This window comes from Ambystoma mexicanum, chromosome 1p (assembly GCF_040938575.1).
Source record: "Ambystoma mexicanum isolate Mex_15411 chromosome 1p, UKY_AmexF1_1, whole genome shotgun sequence".
Lineage (NCBI taxonomy): Eukaryota > Metazoa > Chordata > Amphibia > Caudata > Ambystomatidae > Ambystoma > Ambystoma mexicanum.
Genome location: NC_090921.1, coordinates 321648614 through 321667884, shown reverse-complemented (window position 1 = coordinate 321667884; position 19271 = coordinate 321648614). Strand labels below are relative to the sequence as shown.

General features: G+C 47.9%; 1 protein-coding gene across 1 annotated transcript in view; it reads left to right on the top strand.

Annotated features, from left to right (window-relative positions):
• BSG (basigin (Ok blood group)) overlaps positions 1-18870 on the top strand; it is a 93876-nt gene extending 75006 nt beyond the window's left edge. The window contains exon 9 of the mRNA XM_069647911.1: positions 17989-18870. The gene's annotated coding sequence lies outside the window, so the exon portion shown is untranslated. The remainder of the gene's footprint in view (positions 1-17988) is intronic.
• Positions 18871-19271: the final 401 nt, after the last annotated feature.

Here is a 19271-nt window from a genome sequence, read left to right as displayed (position 1 = left end):
ATTTCCCCCTGATTGTGGCTGCTTTTCAGATCACAAGTAAAGGACACATGGGTGAAGATTAACTTTTTTTTCAGAGGTCTGACACAACCCCTTTTTTTTTTGTGTTTGGCAAGCTTGCTCAAGTATTTGGCTACCAAGATTTTACTTGGGTTGTCATGGTCCCAGTGCAGACGCTTACTCGCAAGACCACAAGCGCTTGTTTTATATTGGGATTTCGTTTTCCAGGAATATTTCATGACAAATTGCTTGGTTTTAAAGGTGAGCGCCTTTTTTATACTCCTTTATTTTTGGAACATTTCCTCTCTGGTTATTTTTCTGGTGTTCGTGTAGTCTTTTTTTAAACATCCATTGCTATTTTGCACACTTTAATCTAAGGAGTAGGTCTGTATTAATGTTAATTATGTATGGAATAACAAAACTTTAGTTGCAGGGATCTTGAGGTGAACTTAATTTAACACCCTTGAAATTAAAAAAAAAAAAACCTTCAATTCAGCTAAGGCTACCTAACGTGGCACAGCCTATTACCACAATGATAACATCACAGATTACATCACTGGCGACCACGCTAATTACAACAATAACTGGCCTTAAGCATGGCCTTCAGCCAAATATATTTTAACTATTGAATGAATGCTAGCATGGCCTTCAGTTGTGGCCAGTGGTGACAAACTTCACCCGTGTTCACTGAATATTTTAAAACTCAGTCTACCAACCATAGATCTTCGGCCTTTACCAGTGGTACAGCTTTCGACTGTCCACTGTATATTCTATACACTGGTCAGGCACTAGCCATGGATGGTAGCACAATACAGATAGTAACGCAATACAGGCAAGTGGCCACTATATATTGGGCCACTAGCCATGGCCTTTGACCTTGAGCAGTTTGTAGATCTTTTGCCCATGTCCACTGTATATTTTACAATAATAAAATGCAATAAGCGATGGCCTTCGGCCGTGCCCACTGTGTATTATACATTCTGATGCTTGTTAATCTGCTTAGAATCACATGCTGTGCATATGGTCCGACATCCAGTGGTAACTGCAGATTATTGCATCTTGACTTTCGGGGACCGAAAGGGGACGTCTGCATAGGCGTGTCTGTAACACTATCCCTATCCTAGTATACCCAAAATCCCTCACGTGCTGAGGTCCCTCAGATTGGTTTTTTCCGCCCAGATAACTGGTCGCCTTATAGCAGAGCTCTTACATAAGAGACATTGTTCATCTTAAACCGACTTGTTTAAGTCACTTCGGCAGAACAACTTTGAGGAAGACTGCGGGGGATTTGTCTACAAGCAGTGGATTTTGGTGCCTAAAATCCAGCATTTAAGGCATCCACGTGGCTGGGCCCTCTGGCCGGCTTACACAGTAGGAAGAGTGGGGTAGGCATGGCTCTATTTTCACTATATCTTTACTCTTTCCCCATCTTTACCCTTTAGTTCTGGTCAGAATTCCCTTTTTGCTATGGAATGGACTCTAGGTTCTGCCCTAAGTGTAGGGTCAGATACCCGTGGAAGAACGAACACAGGACGTGTACAGCTGTTTCCCCTTAGATCACGACGAGAAGTGGTCTGCAGCTTGTAAACTCCTTCGGCCTAAGACCCTTAAGGAGCGCCATGTGAAGCAGTGGGCCGCGTATGGTATGGTATTTCACAGGCTTAACCTCTTTCTGCCCCATACCACACCCGCCGACAGTGACGGGGGGGGGGGGCACCTCTGATGACCAAACATCCTTTGCGGATGTGATGGACCTTGAGGCGGACACTTCTAGGTCCGCCACACCTGACCATTCAAGGCCTAACTCTAGTCTCGTTTCAGGGACAACACTTGGCAACGGGGGCGTACAAAGAACGCATTACACTAAACTCACAACCCCTCCACCTATTTTGACGGGTACATCAAAAAAGGTGAGGGCGCCGCAAATTTCAGTGGAGTCATCTGATTGGTCAGATCAGCCTTTCCTGCATTCGCAGCAGTGTCTTGCGACTGGGCATTCCAAAACATACAAGGGTGCTACCCCTAAATCAGGTTTACACATCGAAGCATTTAATTTCAACGCTCAGACGGTCCCGAAAGGCCCGGTAGGCCCAAAGGCCCCAAGCCGAAAAACATACTGCTAGGCCCTCTAACGCTGCGGTAGGCGGTAAATCTACCGATAGACCTTCAGACCCACTAACTCACGCCGATTCGGCAGCAATTGGACACAGTATCGCAAGAATTACTTTGGCGGTTGGGCTTATTCCTATTCCGTCGAAAAACATGGGGCAGGCCACGGACAAATCTATAGATAAGCCATGGTACCCCGATTCTCGCGAGACCTACGAAGACAGTAAAGAGCCTCTTTCCAACTGGTTGACATATTTTTGGCGTCAAAGAGCAGAAGACTACATTTTTCCACCCAAACCCTTCTGGTTCCTCTAAATGGACAAGGGAGAAATTTGAAGGGTGCATGGATTGTCTTGAAAATATCAATTTTTCTGAACATCCTTCCCCGGAAAGATAATCTTACATCGGCTTCACATTTCCAAGAAGGTCCACCCTCAGGCCCCGTCCATCATAAAGACATTGTTCAGATGGATACTTATCAGGACGTTTACAGTGAAGATCAAGAAACTTTCTTCCTGCAGGGCTACAATGAGGACCAGGCGGATGCCCCGGACAATTGGGACGAAACCCAGCAAGTTGGGATGGACCCACAGATCTGTGCCTGGATTCTCCTCCGTCCACCCCGGCTCGCCAGGCCTCGCCTGTAGACGACCAAATGGCCTTCAAAGCCATGTTAAGAAAGGCAGCAGATCACTTTCAAATCACTACTCAAGAGGTGGTGCCTGAGCAGGACTTTGTAGTAGACATTCTCAAGGAGAACCCCCCCCCCCTCCCTCTAGCCAGGCCATTCCCCTCCTTAATTCTGTTACGAGAAGATTGGCCCCCTCCCTGGTGTCACCAGCCCAGGCTCGGGCAGTGAACCCAAGAGTAGAAAAGTTATTTCGGCCAGCTCCTTCGGACCCTCAATACATTAACACTCCCTTGCTGGGCAAGCTCCTGGAGAAACTGGCCATCTCCCAGCTTAACCTCCATGCTGAATCTATTGGTAGTCTTCATGACCATCAATCTGGCTTCAGAGCTGCCAGAAGCGCGGAAACTGCTCTCCTGAACATCCGTGAGGACCTGCTCTGGAACCTCGACTCCAACACTCCGTGTGTTCCCATTCTGCTCGATCTCTCTTCTGTCTTTGACACTGTCAACCATGCCATCCTGCTCAAACGTCTCCGTGATAACCTGGATATCACTGGTCAGGCTCTGGCGTGGCTGACCTCTTTCCTTTCCAATCGACCCTCCCAGGTCCAACTGGGGTCCTTCCTCTGACATCTTTTTCTCTACCTGTTGTGTCCCCCAGGGATCTAATCTCTCTCCCTGGCTTTTCAACCAGTATCTGGCACTCCTTGCCCACCGCATCGCTGCTCTCTGCCCCAACTTTCAGTGCTATGCGGACGATACCCAGCTCATTTTCAGGCTACCCTCGGCCTCCTCCTCTCCTTCCCTCATCTCTGACTGTCTGTCTGCTATCCAGGAATGGTGTGCCACCAATGACCTCTGCCTTAATGCCAGTAAGACTGAGATTCTACTCATCGGCACACCCACTCCCTGCAGCTCTCTGGCCAGCCTCTCTTGGCCCTCTCCCTGCTCCTACCTGCAAGGCAAAAAACCTCGGGGTCATCTTCGACTCCACACTCTCTCCTTCTCTCCTCATATATCTGACGTCTCTAAGAAATCACACTACCAGCTGCACCTCCTCAGGTGTTCTTCCCTTCCTCTCCTTCCCCCAGAAGGTCACTGTCTGCCGAGCCCTGGTCCTCTCGAAGCTGGACTACTGTAACAGCCTCTATCTTAATCTGCCTGCCTCCACTCTCCGCCCTCTGCAACTCATCCAGAACAGGACTGCGGGACTTGTCCTTGGCCTCAAGCCCAGGGACCGTATCTCTCCAGGACTGAAATCTCTACACTGGCTCCCAGTGGCTGCGAGGATTAAGTTCAAAACCCTCTGCATTGTCCAAAAGGCCTTCTGGGGCCTAAATACCATCAACTCTCTTCCTAAATATCTTCCTTCCCGAGCCCTTCGCTCATCTGTCTCCAACTCCCTCAGGGTCAGCCGCTTCTCGAAGCAACGAGCTGGGGGTAGATCTCTATCCTCTGCAGGGGCCTCCCTCTGGAACAGCCTTCCTGCTTCCCTGAAACTTGAGGAGAACCATCTCCGGTTCCGGAAGCACCTCAAAACCTTCTCTTTGCTTCTGCTTTCTCTCTCCCTCTCCCCTGCTAAATTTGTCACAAACTGCACTGAATCTGCAACTGGGCCACTCTCCGACCTCGGTCCTTGGCCCAGCCACACTCCACTTGCACTGCCTCCCTGGCAACCCCTTCACTGCGGGACTGTCTCTGTATCCCTACAGCCCACCCTCCCCAGCACTTGTCTGCACTTCCCACCAGCTGGCCCTATTTATTTTTTATTCTACTTACCCTGTACTGCACTCCCCCATTCCCCCTCACCCCCCCCTTCCCCTTCCCCTTGCACTTCCCCTCCCCCCCCTACCACTGCACTTGCGCGATCTAAATGACACCTGGCCTAGTAGGATCGTTGTCTGTCTTCCCCTTGTTCCCCCTCCCTGCCTCGTCGTGCCTTGAAACACTTGTGTATAGGCGCGTTACAAATGCCATATCATATCATGCCACCCCAATTCCTTGATGGTGACTACCACCCGGAAACGGGCAGGTGTACCCCTTGCTACAGGGTGGTGCCTCCGGATAGAGAATCAAAGAGGCTGTATGCCTTACGTAAGCAGGTTACCTCTGCTGCTGCATATACCATTTGCATAGCAAATAACACTACGCTACTGGCAAGTTATGCTGACGCTCAATGGAACCTAGTACAGGAAGGTCTCCAGGAGGTCCCTGAACATCGGGTCCAGGCTTCTTACCATTGCAGCCGAAGGCAGGCAAGTAAACCGGAATGTAATGAACACTCTGGACACGGCTGAGACTGCAGGCAGGTCTCTGGCCCAGGGAACTTTACTTAAGCGACACACTTGGCTTCGTAACTCCGGTTTCAAGCCTGAGACACAGGCCGCTCTCATCAACAAATCCATGGAAGAACAAACCTCTTCGGAAAGGCGGTCGATGAGGCCCTGGAAGCGGCCAAAAGAGCATGAGACCTGCAACCAGGGGTCAAGTCCTAAAGTGGGTGGACACATCAACAAACGAATGAGATGTGACATCGCCAGAAATTATCAAATCGAGGTGAAATATGCACATTTCATGAAATTGGATTTGCATAACCACCCAAATTGCACAGGACGAATAGCATTTGCCTTTCATAAAATCAACACGCACAAAACCAAGAGGATATTTTCTTCTAATGGTGTTTTTCGTTAAAAGGTGTGCATGTCTTAAACTTAAAGAACTAATACAAATGTTTTTCCTGGGACTTGAAGAACAACAAACTAAAGGTGAAATGTTCCATTTCTGTACTGCATCAGGTTACATAGTGCACTGGTGAAGTGTCGTCCTACAAACCGACAACGTGGTTTGATCCCTGAGGTTGCCTTTAATTCATACATTCAAAGGGCATTCAATGTTTCTCATTTTAGCTGGGGGGGGGAGCTGAGTTTACCCTATGAATAAAGTGGGGGGGGACTCCGGCCCCCCGCGTTTATCCTCGACTTGAGCCCTGCCTGCAACAGATTACTCCTACCTTCCCCCAAAGGGTAGGTAATTCCTGTTGGCCCGTGCAAGTCAGAACTGACATGGGGGAAACTTTAATGCTGGACAAACATCAGGAAGCCCCGCATACTACCCACTAAGGGATGAGCGATGCGGCAAAGCTAGAGGTAGAGGCCGCAATACTAAAGGAGCCGCAGCCTCTGGTCAGAATTGACCATCAGATCCAGGGCCCCTCCCATGTCACCCAGGTTGGGGGGCGCAACATCTTTCCTCACGGCATGGGTGGGGATAACTTCGGACCAGTGGTTCATAAAGATGGTCGCCCACGACTACTGCGTGGAATTCGCACGACCTCCACAATTCAGACCACGGCGCCTGTCACCGGACCAGCTGGAGATCCTGAATCAAGAGGTGGCAGCACTGCTGGGAAAGGATGCCATAGAAACCATCCCTATTCTTCAGGTAAACCAGGGTATTTATTCAGTGTACTTCCTTGTACCCAAAAAGGACCCCACCATACGCCTAGACCTGCGCCCAGCGAACAAGTTCATAAAACCTCACGTTTCATATGATAACGCTACAGGAGGTGATCCCACTGTTGAAACGGGGGGACTACAGGGCAAAATTGGACATGAAAGATGCATACTTTCATATTTCAATGTTGCCAGCGCACAGGAAATGTCTTATCATGATGGAAGACAGGCATTACCAATTCTAAGTGCTCCCCGTTAGCATCGCCTCAGCTCCAAGGGTGTTTACCAAAGTCCCGGCAGTAGCAGCAGCACAACTGCGCAGACTATCCGTCCCGGTTTGCCCTTACCTCGATGACTGGCTCATAACAGGGGACTCGTAAGACACAAGTTTTGTAAACCCCCAAAAGACTGTAGACCTTCTGTTCGGTCTGCGTTTCTCAATCAATGAGGAAAAAATCCAGTTTAGTCCCCAGTCAAATAAAACAATTTCTGGGAGCTCTAATCCAGACGAAAGACTGCCGCGTCTTCCCCCTCCGAGAGGGCTCAGAACATGCTTTTTCAGATTGCTCAATATGTAGCCAGTCGGGAGGTGAAAGCGCAACATGGTCGCGGGCAGCACGCCAAGGAATAGCCAATTGCAATGTTCTCCACAGAGCAAACATGGAAGTGTGGCCGCAGAGCGGACATGGATATCACTAATTTTTAGAGACCTACTTTTTGCAAGTTTTTAAGGGAATTACTGGATGGATTGGCACAGAATTTGCAAAGGCACGCTTTCACGGCCAAGCCCCTGCCACTCCCTCATATTTGGTGAAAATCCGTCCAGCGGTTTTGCCTGTAGCCGTGCGAAAAGTTTTCCCCCATTCAGTCTATGGGGGAAAAAACATTTCGGGACCCCCTATAACTTTGCCCCCCACCCACCCCCAGACCAAACATCACCAAATATTGCAAAAAAATTCAGAGTTGGTTATATACTTTTTTGCAAAGTTTGGTGAGGATTCGTCCAGGGAGCGCGAAGTTGTAAGCCGCCCAAAAAGTTCTCTTCCTATGGAAACAGCAACTTCTTGACCATAACTACACGGACACTACTGTGGCCGTGTAATATCTATTCTCTATGCAGTGATCGCGGAGTATTGCAATTGCATCTTGTCTTTATTTTAACCTAAGCTATGGACAGGACTTCATATCCGTGGAAATACACAGACCGAAGGTGTAACAAGTGTCTACCTCGTGATCACGACGAGCGATCTTGCAAGTCCTGCCAACCTTTACATCTGAAGACGATAAAAGATCGCCGGATGCAGCGGTGGGCGGCCTATGCCATGCAGCAGGCCGATAGTAGCTCCCAATTGGCGCAGGCGCCTCGAGTGACGAGGATGTAAGTGACGGCCATGGCTTAGATGCAGAATCAGTTGACCGAAGTTCCTGTCCCCGGCCGGCAGGCCACCGGTTCTGCTATGGTGAGACCACCCCAGTGACAAGAACACACCCACCCCCGAGCCTCCTCAACAGACTCGTCTGGAAGGCCACAGATGCCAACGGGGAAAATCAAAACCTTCGGAACCCACCGATCCCGAATTTGCCGCCCTCCCCGCAACTGTTCATACAGCATGTGTCCGGGTATTCAAGTAAAAAGGGCATCAGCACCACCATAAGGGTGCCGCAACGCCTCATAAGAGCGTGTCAGCACCAAAGGTTTCGGCGGCGCCAAAAACCATGACCAAGCTGTCGGGCTTGTTGAAATCACTTCCTGATACGCCAGAGATGTCTCGCAAACATCATCTCGGCAGCAAATAAGCCAAAGGACAGGTCGAGAAGAACCTTCAAATGTTTCTCGGCCCCTACCTAAGGCACTGGCTGACACATCTTGACCACCTAGAGACCCAAGGCCTCAGTCATTGTCTCCCTTCATACCCTTCTGGTTCATCCCTATGGACCAGGAAGAGGTTTGAGGGCTAATGAACAAAATTTCCAAGTTTGTAGGTTTTTCCTGAAAGGTTTATCACCCCAAAGGGAGGAAGACTCTTACCCTACTTTGTCCATAATTCTTAGAACTTCAAGTCTGCTCCCTCATGAGGTGTTGGACCTGTCAGAACCTGAGGAAGTCCATTAAGACTCCTATCATCAGGGAGAGCATCCCTTTGAGACGCCTGACTAGTGTCCAGACTGGGGTGATGTTCAACCAGTAGGCGAGGCACCATGGCTTTCACCTTCCACTACTCCAGATCCAGACACCCTGTGTATAGATCCTCCCTCTGAGATGAGCCTCACCTCTTGATAGCCAGATGTCCTTCAATGCTATTCTAAAAAATGCTGCTGAACACTATTGCCCCTCAAGAGGCGGTACAGGATACCGACTTTGTGGAGGACATTTTAAAGGAAAAACTACCCACAAGTCAAGCGATACCACTATTTAATTCTATCACATCGCTCCCTTTTTGTTAACTTCATCTCAAACAAGAGCTGTAAATCCTAGAGTCCAAGCTTTTTCGCCCCTCCAACAGACCCGCTATATATTCGGGGACATGCCACTTCCGACTCCCTAGTAGTCACTATTACAATGAAGATAGCCGATGTACCCTTGTCTACAGCTGAGGCACCTCCAGACAAGGGCTGCAAGAAGTTAAATGCCCTTGGAAAGCGGATTACAACATCCGCTGCATACTCCACTAGGATTGCTAACACCACATTGCTGGCTAGTTATAGTGACATCCAATGGAATTTGCTCCAGGAGGGCCTACAAGAAGTCCCGGAAATGCACGATCACGCCTTCTGGCGGTTGTTTCGGTAGTAAGGCAGGTCAATCAGAATATCCTCAAAAATACTCGATGCTGCAGAAACACCAGGACGAACACTGGCACATGGTACCCTGCTTAAAAGGCATGCATGGCTCAAGAATTCAGGCTTTAAGTATGAGACCCCTTTATTAACAAGCCAGTTGAAGAGACTAACCGGTTTAGGAAGGCAGTAGATGAGGCCTTGGAAACAGCAAAGCAGGAACGTGAAACTTTAACTCCCGCTGTTCCTTTCAGGAACAATCCTTCCCACGACCATCCCTCCCAACCCCCCAATAAATACAGAACACACCATGGTCCTCAGGGGGTGATTACCACAGGTCCATATCAACAGAGCAAAGGGGGGGGTCTGGGAATCTCTCTACCAGCACAAACGCAGCCCAATGACCTGTTGGGTGAATAACCCCTGGGAGAGACTCTACCAAGTCGTTAGCTCACTGTCCCTTTCACAGAGAAGAAATGTCCCTGCATTCAGCCTTTGTCCTGCCCAGGGGCAGTCCAGCGCCAAAATGCTAGGCAATTCTCCTCTGAACAAGAGTACCATCAGTAACCCCATACACGTGTTTCAGCCTTGTTGGGCATCATCAGTGAGGTGAAACTTGCCTCTAAGAACTGTGAGCAAGGGCTCCACGTCTGGATCGCCCTGTTAACTTTGGGTGAAACCCAAAGTTAATTTATGCAAAACAAAGGGGGGCGGTCTGGGAATCTCTACCAGCACAAACACAGCCCAATGACCTGTTCTTGGGTGAATAACCCCTGGGAGAGACTCTACCAAGTCTTTAGCTCACTGTCCCTTTCACAGAGCAGAAATGTCCCCACATCAGCCTTTGTCCTATATAATATCAACAGAGGTCCCCTCCCATGCCTCCCCGGTCGGGGGACGAATAACCTTTCTTTCATGCATGGGAGGTAATTACCACAGACCAGTGGGTGCTCAAGACAGTCACCCACGGTTACTTTATAGAGTTCAGCCAACCACCTCGCTACTGACCACCAGCATCCAGACGCTTATCACTAGAACACCTGCTGCAAGAGGTGGAGATCCTTCAAGAAAAGGACGCGATATTCATCCCCATTCTACAGGTAAACGAGGGTATTTATTCAGTATACTTCATTGTACCCCAAAAAAGATCCCACCATGTGCCCTGTGCTAGACTTACGAACACACTTTGATCAAGTTTCAAAAGTTCAGAATTACATCTTTGAAAGAATTTTAATGCTGCCAGTGCACAGGAAGTACCTAAGATTCATGATGGAGGACAAACTCCATCAGTTCAAGGTCCTTCCCTTCGGCATTGCCTCAGCCCCAATGGTATTTACAAAGGTGCTGGCGGTAGTAGCGGCTCATCTGCACAGGCAGTCCATTCCAGTCTATCCTTACCCCAACGACTGGCTAATTACTGGATTTGTTTTGTAAAGGAAATGCCTATCAAACACCCAGAAAATAGATCTGCTCTTTAGTCTGGGTTTCTCAATCAACGTAGCCAAGACTAGAACCCAGCCAGGTCAAACAATTCCTAGGGGCTCTAATTCGGACCTCACTATGTCTTCCCCTCCAACGAGAGGGTTCAAAACATGGCTGTTCCAGGTCCCTCACTATGTAACCAGGTGACTGTAAGCAAAGATGTGCATCTGTTGGGAGTGATGGCATCCTGCATTTACTTAGTCCCACGTGCACGTTTGCGCATGCGCCCCATGCCAGAGTAGCTCAACAGCCAATGGTATCAGGCCAGCGGACATGGGACGATCATGCGACTCCAGTCGGAGTAGAAGGAACAGACATCTTACTACTTTCTCTCTGTACTCACTCACAATAGTCATAAGGCTCCCTTAAGGCAGAAAAAACACAACCAGGGGGACCTCAACGTGTGAGGGCTTTTGGGTAGACGTCACATTGGGGATGGTGTTACAAGCACGCCCATTTACCCTTTTGATCCTCGAAAGACCAGATGCAATACTCCATGATTACCACTAGATGTCGGACTATATGCACAGCATGTGAAAATAAGCAGATACAATCATCAAATGCTATTATGGGAAGTAATGCATGAGATCTATACGAGGGGTTGTGCCAGTAATGCTATGCCGTGTGACATCCACTGTACCCATGGTCCTTCATGCGTCGGTCACTTTTTTTTTTCCAGCCATCGTAGTCGGACGTATATCGCAGAGTTCCTTCTTGGCTGAGGCCATTGCTTAGAAAAAGTTTAAAGTTGGTCTTTCTGTCCTTTTGACAACCGTACACCGCTAGTTTTCTGGCAACAGTTTTCATGGACAAGACTATCCGTCGAAACGACTCTCGACGAACTTTGTCTGCGTCCTAGCTGTGCCCCAACAGGCTTCGTCTCTGTACAGTAGGGAGACCAGGGGGAGGTTCAGGCTGCGATCTGTATACCCTATGGTAAATAATACTTTTAAATGATGTCCTTCCTGTAACGGGAAGTTATCCCTGGAAGGATTCGCCCCAAGTGTAACCTTTGCCTCCCTAGGGACCACACCGAAAAATAGTGCAAGTTTTGCAAACTTTGTAGGCCTAAAACTTGAAGGGACCATAAGACGAATGCCGGGCCTACCAGTCATGCAGGCCATGGGCGCCGAGGGAGCCTCCAGCGATGGATGCGTCCTAAGTGATGCTGAGGGCGATGGGATCCAATGGATTCCTGAGTGTGAGCCTCTTGACTCCAAAAGGCAGGCTAGCAGTTCTGCTACGGAGACTACAAAGCCTCACACCACAGCAAGCACATATTCCCTACCCCCACCCCCCCACCCTCCAATGATGGGCAACAGTCGACCACGTCGTCGACCGATGAGCCACTGTCCAAGGGAAGGTCTGAACATTCCTTTGTCCTCTGGGCCATCGCAATCACCACAATCACCGAATCAGACACCAGTCTGTTTCCGACACCGCATTCAAATCTGGGAAGTCCTCGGGTTCCAGGGACTGCATCAACAGCCCCTGCAAAAGCTCTTGCCACCCTACTGAAGACCAGAATGTTGAAAAACTCAAAATCCTAGATGCCCCAAACATCACAATTACAGGGTTCAAAGAGAAGGGCTTATTCTACCCCTGAGGACTCCCTTTCAGGGGCAATGCATCAAACGGCCTCCTGCTCCAGAGCCTCTACCTACACCCTTAATGTTGTCAAGCTCCTCCCACTGGACTCCAAAACAGGAGTCCTGAGGAGAATGCTAGTTTTGTACATTTCTTTGATCAACTCCCCAGACGAAGCAGCTGGCAGACAACCGGATGCCAAAAGAGCCTGCCTGGACGTAACGGACTAATGCCTCGTCATATCAAGGCATAGGTCAGGACACATTAGAGACACTGGGCTCACAAGACCTTAGCTCATTTACAGACCAAGGGGACTTTGACCAATACTATGATTTATACTTCATGCAATCCTCAGATCATACCGACCAACCGGTGGCTGATTTCCCCGGTGGACAAAAGCTGCAGAAAACTTTAAGATACCCAAAAAGCTCAAGTAAATGACATTTAGCAGAGAACATCCTTGGGGATAAGCGGTCTGCAGCACAGTTCACCCCTCTGCTCCAATCTGTCCAGAGGCATATTCAACTGTCTACTTGGCCCCCAATCTGACAAGGGCGGTCAACCCACGCATGGAAAAAATCAGGCCAGCCCCATTGGACCCTTTATACATTAGAGGGCAGCTAAAGCTTGGCTCGCTAGTAGTCAGCACAGCAAGAAAAAGCAGGAACGCCCCTATCCTCTGCCGAAGCCCCTCCTGACAAGGAGAGTAAGAAAATCTACACTTTGGGCAGGAAAGTTGCTTCCTTGGCTGCAGCCTTTCAAATAATAATTAACGCTACACTGTTATCCAGCAATAATTGCCAGAAGTGAGACAAGGTTGCAGAACAAATACTCGTTCCAGAGCCCCTAAAGACACAGCTATTAGACACTATTGCTGAAGGGAGACAAGTATCAAGCTGCTTTAGACGCAGCAGACCATGCAGGGCCAATTGTGGGAGAGGGTACACTCATCAAACGCCATGCATGGCTTTGTCAGATCCAGGCTACCCTTTTAAAAATGCCCAATGAATTATTTGGCAAAGCTGTCGGACGCACAAGTGCGAAGGAGGAATACAATGCCCTCAAATCCCTGGGACAACTCACTAACAAACCCTTTAGGCAGAGGGGAGGTTCAAATATATGCCGGTTTAAAGGCCCGAACTTCAGCGGTCCTGCAATTACAACCAGGGTGGGCAGAGTTCATACTGGGTTTTTTTTTTAAGAGGGGAGTCCTGCCAAGAGAATTTTCAAAAGGTCCAGAAGTAGGGGCAGATCCTCCTGAAGCAATGACCAAGCCCCCCCCCCCCCCATCATATTTCTCACTTTACCCATGCATGGGAGGTGGATCATGTCAGACAAGAGGGGGGGTACTTTCCACTGTGGTGGGGGGGGGGGCTATTGTTTTAGAGCTAATACAAACACCTGCCAGGACAGACCTACCACACAGGAAGAACAACGCATACTGTTAGAAGTCAAAGCACTGCTACTAAAGGACACCATCCCGGCAAACTAGGTAAACAAGGGTATTTATTCAATGTTCTGCCTTGTGCCAAAAAAGACTTAATGCACCCTTTCCTAGACACTGTGCCCTGTGAACACCGATCAAACCACATAAATTCCAGATGACAACACTACAGGAAGTAATCGCTGTGCTAAAACAAATTTTGAAGCACAGAACATTTCTGCACTTCAAAATAGCGAACCAACACTACCAATTCAAGGTGCTACCCTTCAGCATAGCCTCCGTTCCAAGGGTATTCATCAAGGTTCTAGCAGTAGTGGCAGCACACCTATACAGATAATCGATCCCAGTGACCCTTATATGGACGACCTGCTGATAACTGGGGAATCCTCCAAATTTGCAAGCAAAATACCCAATCAATCTTCTGGTCCAATTGGGGGGGGAGAAAATTGGTCTCATTCCAAGCAAAACAGTTCTTAGAAGCCGTCATAAAAAGGGTCTAGTCTTTCCTTCAAACGAGTGCAAAACCTACTGCTGCAAATATCTCAGTATCAGTTGCCAAATAGCAATCATCCTGAGCAACCAGATTTGCGTATGGTTATGTGCATTTGCCTGCTTCTGCACGCACTGCTGCGCATGCGCCCAATGCAAGAGTGGTTGTCGAAATGGTCTTGGTCATGTGGTCAGTGGCACAATCTAGTAGTTGTTTCGCTAACCCTAGTTCAAGCGTTATGCTAGTGGACAAAGGAACACCTGTACCTTTTCACAATCCTACAGTGCAAGAGATTGTCAGAACAGATGCATCTCTCACTGCGTGGGGAAGCCCATTATATTCACCACACAGCGCATGGCCCGTGGCCCCATTATCACAGGCCATAATCGCAAACCTCTTGGAGCTACTAACAGTTCTCAAAGCCCTACAAGCTTCAAGTGCATCTGTCAGGTCAAACAGTACAAATCCTCACAGACTGCACCACTGGCATGTTTTACATAAACCAGCAGGGAGGCACACTCTCTCTAAATGTCTGACCTGGAAGTGGGCACTTAAGCGGAACATGTTGGGATACTAGGAACATGTTCCAGGGGAACTCTGTTCTCTGACACTCATTAAGCAGAGATCCTCTACCTGAAGAGCACGAGTGGAAGCTTGGAATTCCCCCCCCCCCCCCCCGCCTCCCCTCCCCTGGGGCCATCCACCACAAGCCTAAACACACAATGACCAGACTTCGCATCCAGGGTTCCCCAACCTGGGTCCAAGGGGAACGCCATGTGGATGAGCTGGTCAGGTAAATTTGCCTCCTCTATCTCTACCTGTGGTGTTCCCCCAGGGGTCTAACCTCTCCATGGTTGTTCAGCCAATACTGCCACCTCTTGCCCACGCATTGCCACTCTGCCCCCACCTTTCAGTGCTATGTGGATTACCTGCAGCTCATTTTCAGGCTCCCTTCTACCTTCTTCTCTCGTCTGTCTACTATCCATGAGTGGTGGGCCGCCAACAATCTCTGCCTTAATGCCAGTAAGACTGAGATTCATCATCAGCACACCTGTTCCTCCTTTCCCGTCGCTCTCTGGCCAGCCTCTCTTGGCCCTCTTCCTTCCACCTGTGAGGCTAAAAACCTCAGGTAATCATCTTGGACTCCAGTCTCTCCTTTCCTCACATCGCTAAAGTCACACTACCAGCTGCACTTCCTCAGAGGTATTGTTCCTTTCTTCTCCTTCACCCAGAAGCTCTGTCTCTAGAGCTCTGGTTCTCTCTAGGCTGGACTACAACAGCATCTTTCTAAATCTGCCTGCTTCTACGCTCTGCCTTCTGCAACTCATCCAGAACAGGACCACGAGACTTGTCATTGGCTTCAAGCCCTGGGAGCGTATCCCTCCAGGACTGAAATCGCTGCACTGGCGCCCAGTGGCTGTGAGTATTTTTAAAACCCTCTGCATTGTTCACAAAGGCTTCTGGGGACTAAATGCCTCCAACTCTCTTCCTAAAAGATCTTCCTTCTCAAGCTCTTCGCTCATCTGCTTCCAACACCCTTGGTCAGTTGCTTCTCCATTTGGTGGATCTTTCTTTGGCTGGCGCCTCCCTCTGGAACAGCCTCCTGAAACTTGAAGAGCACCATCTCCGGTTCTGGAAGCACCTAAAGACCTTCCTCTTTGCTTCTACTTTGTCTCCTCCTCTCCCATGCTGAATTCCTGACTGAAACTGCATTGGTCACCTTGCTACCCTCTTATCTCTGGCCCAGATCCCCTCCCCGCTGCACACCTGCACTGCCTCCCAGGCAGCCCCTGCACTTGGGGTGCTGTTTTTGTATCCCTACAGTCCACCCAGCTCTTGACACTTGATGTCTGCACTTGCCACAAGCTGGCTGCACTTTTACCAATTTTATTCTTTACTGTTGATCCTATGTATTGCACTGCACCCTCCCCCGCACTTTCCCCTTCCCCATCCTCCTGTGCACTTGCGTGATCTCAAGGTCACCTGGCCTAGTAAGATCATTGTCTTTGTTGTCCCACTGTTCGCGCCTCCCTTGCCTCGTTGTGCCTTGAAAAACGTAAGCGCGTTAGAAATTCCATATGTCATACGCTCCGCACCCCCACCCCACACCGCTACGGAACAGAATAGTAAACTGCACCAGTAACCAATGACGCTAATCCTGGTTGCACCCATGTGGGTGAGACAACCTTGGTTTCCGCATCTGTGCACACTGGCAATGTGCGATCCAATCAAACTTCCTGTGTCCCTTCAACATGGTGGGGACAAAATTACACCCACATCCTCAAGCCATGAATTTGTCAGCGTGGCTCCTGAAGTCCTAGATTTTGGCCATCTAAAACTACCTCAAAGGTGTATGGAAATCCTCAAGGAGGCACGCAAACCACACCAGACCGTAAATGGAAACGATTTGTGATATGGTGCCAGTCAAAAAATGTAAACCCAAGCTAATGCACTCATCACATTCTTAATTATGTGCTCCACTTACTAGACTGGGCTCCATCAAGGTCCACCTGGCGGCTCTTTCCGTGTACACCACTCTCAAACCAAGGTGTCCTGGTGGAAAGTCCCTGACATTAATGCATTCATGGAAGGAGTAAAAAGGCTTTACGTGCCCTCCCCTTTTTTTTTTTGTTTAGTTTTTTTTTTTTTTCTTTTTCCCCTTTCCCCAAACCTTCAACTTGGCTGGGATCTAAATGTGGTACTCACAAAGCTTGTAGGGACCCTATTTGAGCCTACGCGCAAGTCCAGCCTTAAACACCTAACCTATAAAAACATTTCTGGTGGCCATCACCTCCATAAGGAGAGTCCATGAACTACAAGCTAGGTTTTCACCCAAGTTCATATCTGTCACCCAGTCCATTGAACTTCAAAACCCTTAAAGCTCGACTGAGATAAACCTCCATACACTAGATGTAAGGAGGGCGGTTCTTTACTGTGTAAAGAAGACAAAACCGCTATGAAAAACAGACCAACTGTCTCCATAGCACCTGGCAGGGAAGGTGATTGTGTAAAAAAAAAATAATATATAAATACAGCTCTGCTACTCTATCAAATTAAACTCTGCCTTTCACACAAGGAGCTCACGCTAACAGTGGTACCGGAGCTACATTGGCCTGTATTGCAAAGTCCGCTGGATAAGACGCTACATGGAGCTCTATTATGCAGCGCGACTGCTTTGATACATGTCCTAAAGCAAATTCACAAGTGGGAAAAGCGGTGCTATGTACCTTTTCACAACCCACCGTCTTCAGACACTGCTCTCTAATCTATGCATAGCATGTGATCTAAGCAGATCCACAAACCTCAGAAGGGATACATTACTCACCATAATCTTATTTCTGATGCTTCTATCTGCTTAGATTCACATACACCCACCGTTCCTCCCTTCTTGAGTAGAAGGAACATGGACATCTTGCATCTACTTTCTTCTGTATTTGCGTATCTGTAAGGCTTCCTCACGTCAGAACAAACCGGATCATGACGCGTCAAGGATTTTGGGTACACTACATATCAAGGTGGGGGTAGTGTTAGTCATGTCCTTGTCCCTTTTCGATCTTTGAAAATCCTCTTCGATTGCCACTAGATGTCGACTAAATGCACTGCATGTGAATTTAAGCAGATTCAAAAGCATCAGAAATTGATTAAGGTTGAGTAATGAATGTCATTTTCAAACGATTGTCGTGTTTGACTTTTCACTGTGTACTCATTGAGGAGTCCTTACAGGCTCACCACCTTGTAAGACTTAGCCTTGACAACTCGCCTTGCTACCTTGAGCTGGTTTGGCTACAGCTCAGAGTTGTCCCTGTCACTAATCTAGGTTGGGCTGCGATGCATCTTTCCACCCGGTCCGAGCATAGAAAATTGATCCCACCATGCAGCTGCTAACTTTAAGGAGTCCCATCTCTTTGCTGATCTTATAGTGATTAAATGCCTTAATAGCTGCAAGGGGGAAGGTTATTTTTTGATTTCCATGACTTGCTTGGTCAACTGCATAAACTCTTTTTCTCATCTCCCTCCAGGTTATTGAAGTCAGAAGAAAATCCGAAGTTCGGCTGCTTTTATGTTTAACACCACAAACGCCCGTTTGTATTTTTAATGAAACTAACCCTTTTTTTTAAAATCCATTTTAGCCTTTACAATGTAGCGCTAAGCAGATTGTGAATCATGAATACTGCTGCTAATCAATAGGCTGCCGGACGATTTATGCCCTACCTGCATGATTTGTTTCCCATTTCATTAATGTGGCATTTGTCCTAGATCTGCCGCTAAAGTGGAAGTCATGTGTGTGAAAAGACAATCCATCCTCGCTTTTGTTTTAATTGTCTTGTGTAGTGAAGACTGCATGTATTTGCACCCCTACTATTGAAGATGGCAAGCTCCAGTAGCGACTCCCTCAGGCCCCACAATCAGACTGTTATCATTCCCCCAACCTTCTTAGATTTGTGTAAGTAGAGGGATTCCTGATTAAACTTTTGGGAACACAGCATGTGTATCATTTAATGGATTGACCTTACCATGTACAATATGGTGTGCATACCCAGGTCTACAAAGGGCCAGTTTATGGTAATTTGTTAAAATAGACTGATCGTCCATTCAGTGAACTTTGCTTCAGATTTCAGTTGTGCCAATAATACCCCCCTTCGCACCCCTAGCCACTGCATTTCTACTTGTTTTTATATGGAAGTTTGTTTTGCATTTTAATTCTTTGGATATTTCTGTGGATGGGCTGGCAAGTTGCAAGGAGACTAATTGTGAAAGGTGGCTGTAAAGCTGTGGTTAACCTTGCTGGGAGGTGTACACAATGTGAAGCCAGGGTGAATGTGTACGAGCCGACTCCTATCTTGGAATATAAATCTGAATATCACTGTAGCAGAATGACACAATAAAGATTTCTTTATGTACTGTGGCTAGTTTTCTTGTTTTCAAACTATTGCCTTTTAAAATGTGCAGTAAATTCAAGTTGAAAATTAACTTGTTTCAAACTATTCTCCTCTGATCAATTTGAGATTCATAATTTTGACTTTCTCAAGCAACGTATGAGTTCGTTGGTCTCTGAAGAGGTTTACATGCAGAGGATTTGTAATTCTATTAAATATTTTTTAAAAAAAAACTCAAACCCTGCACCCAATCCTAAACACATATAAAAAATTGCAAAAATACAAATGGTAGGTATATAAAGGTATGGTGCTCCTACTATGTGCAGTTTACTGCGCAAGTGGCAATCACCCTTTTAATAGGTTATTCTGAAGGCTCAGTGACATGAATACCAGCAGACCAAAGTGTTTGGCCCTGAAAATGGATT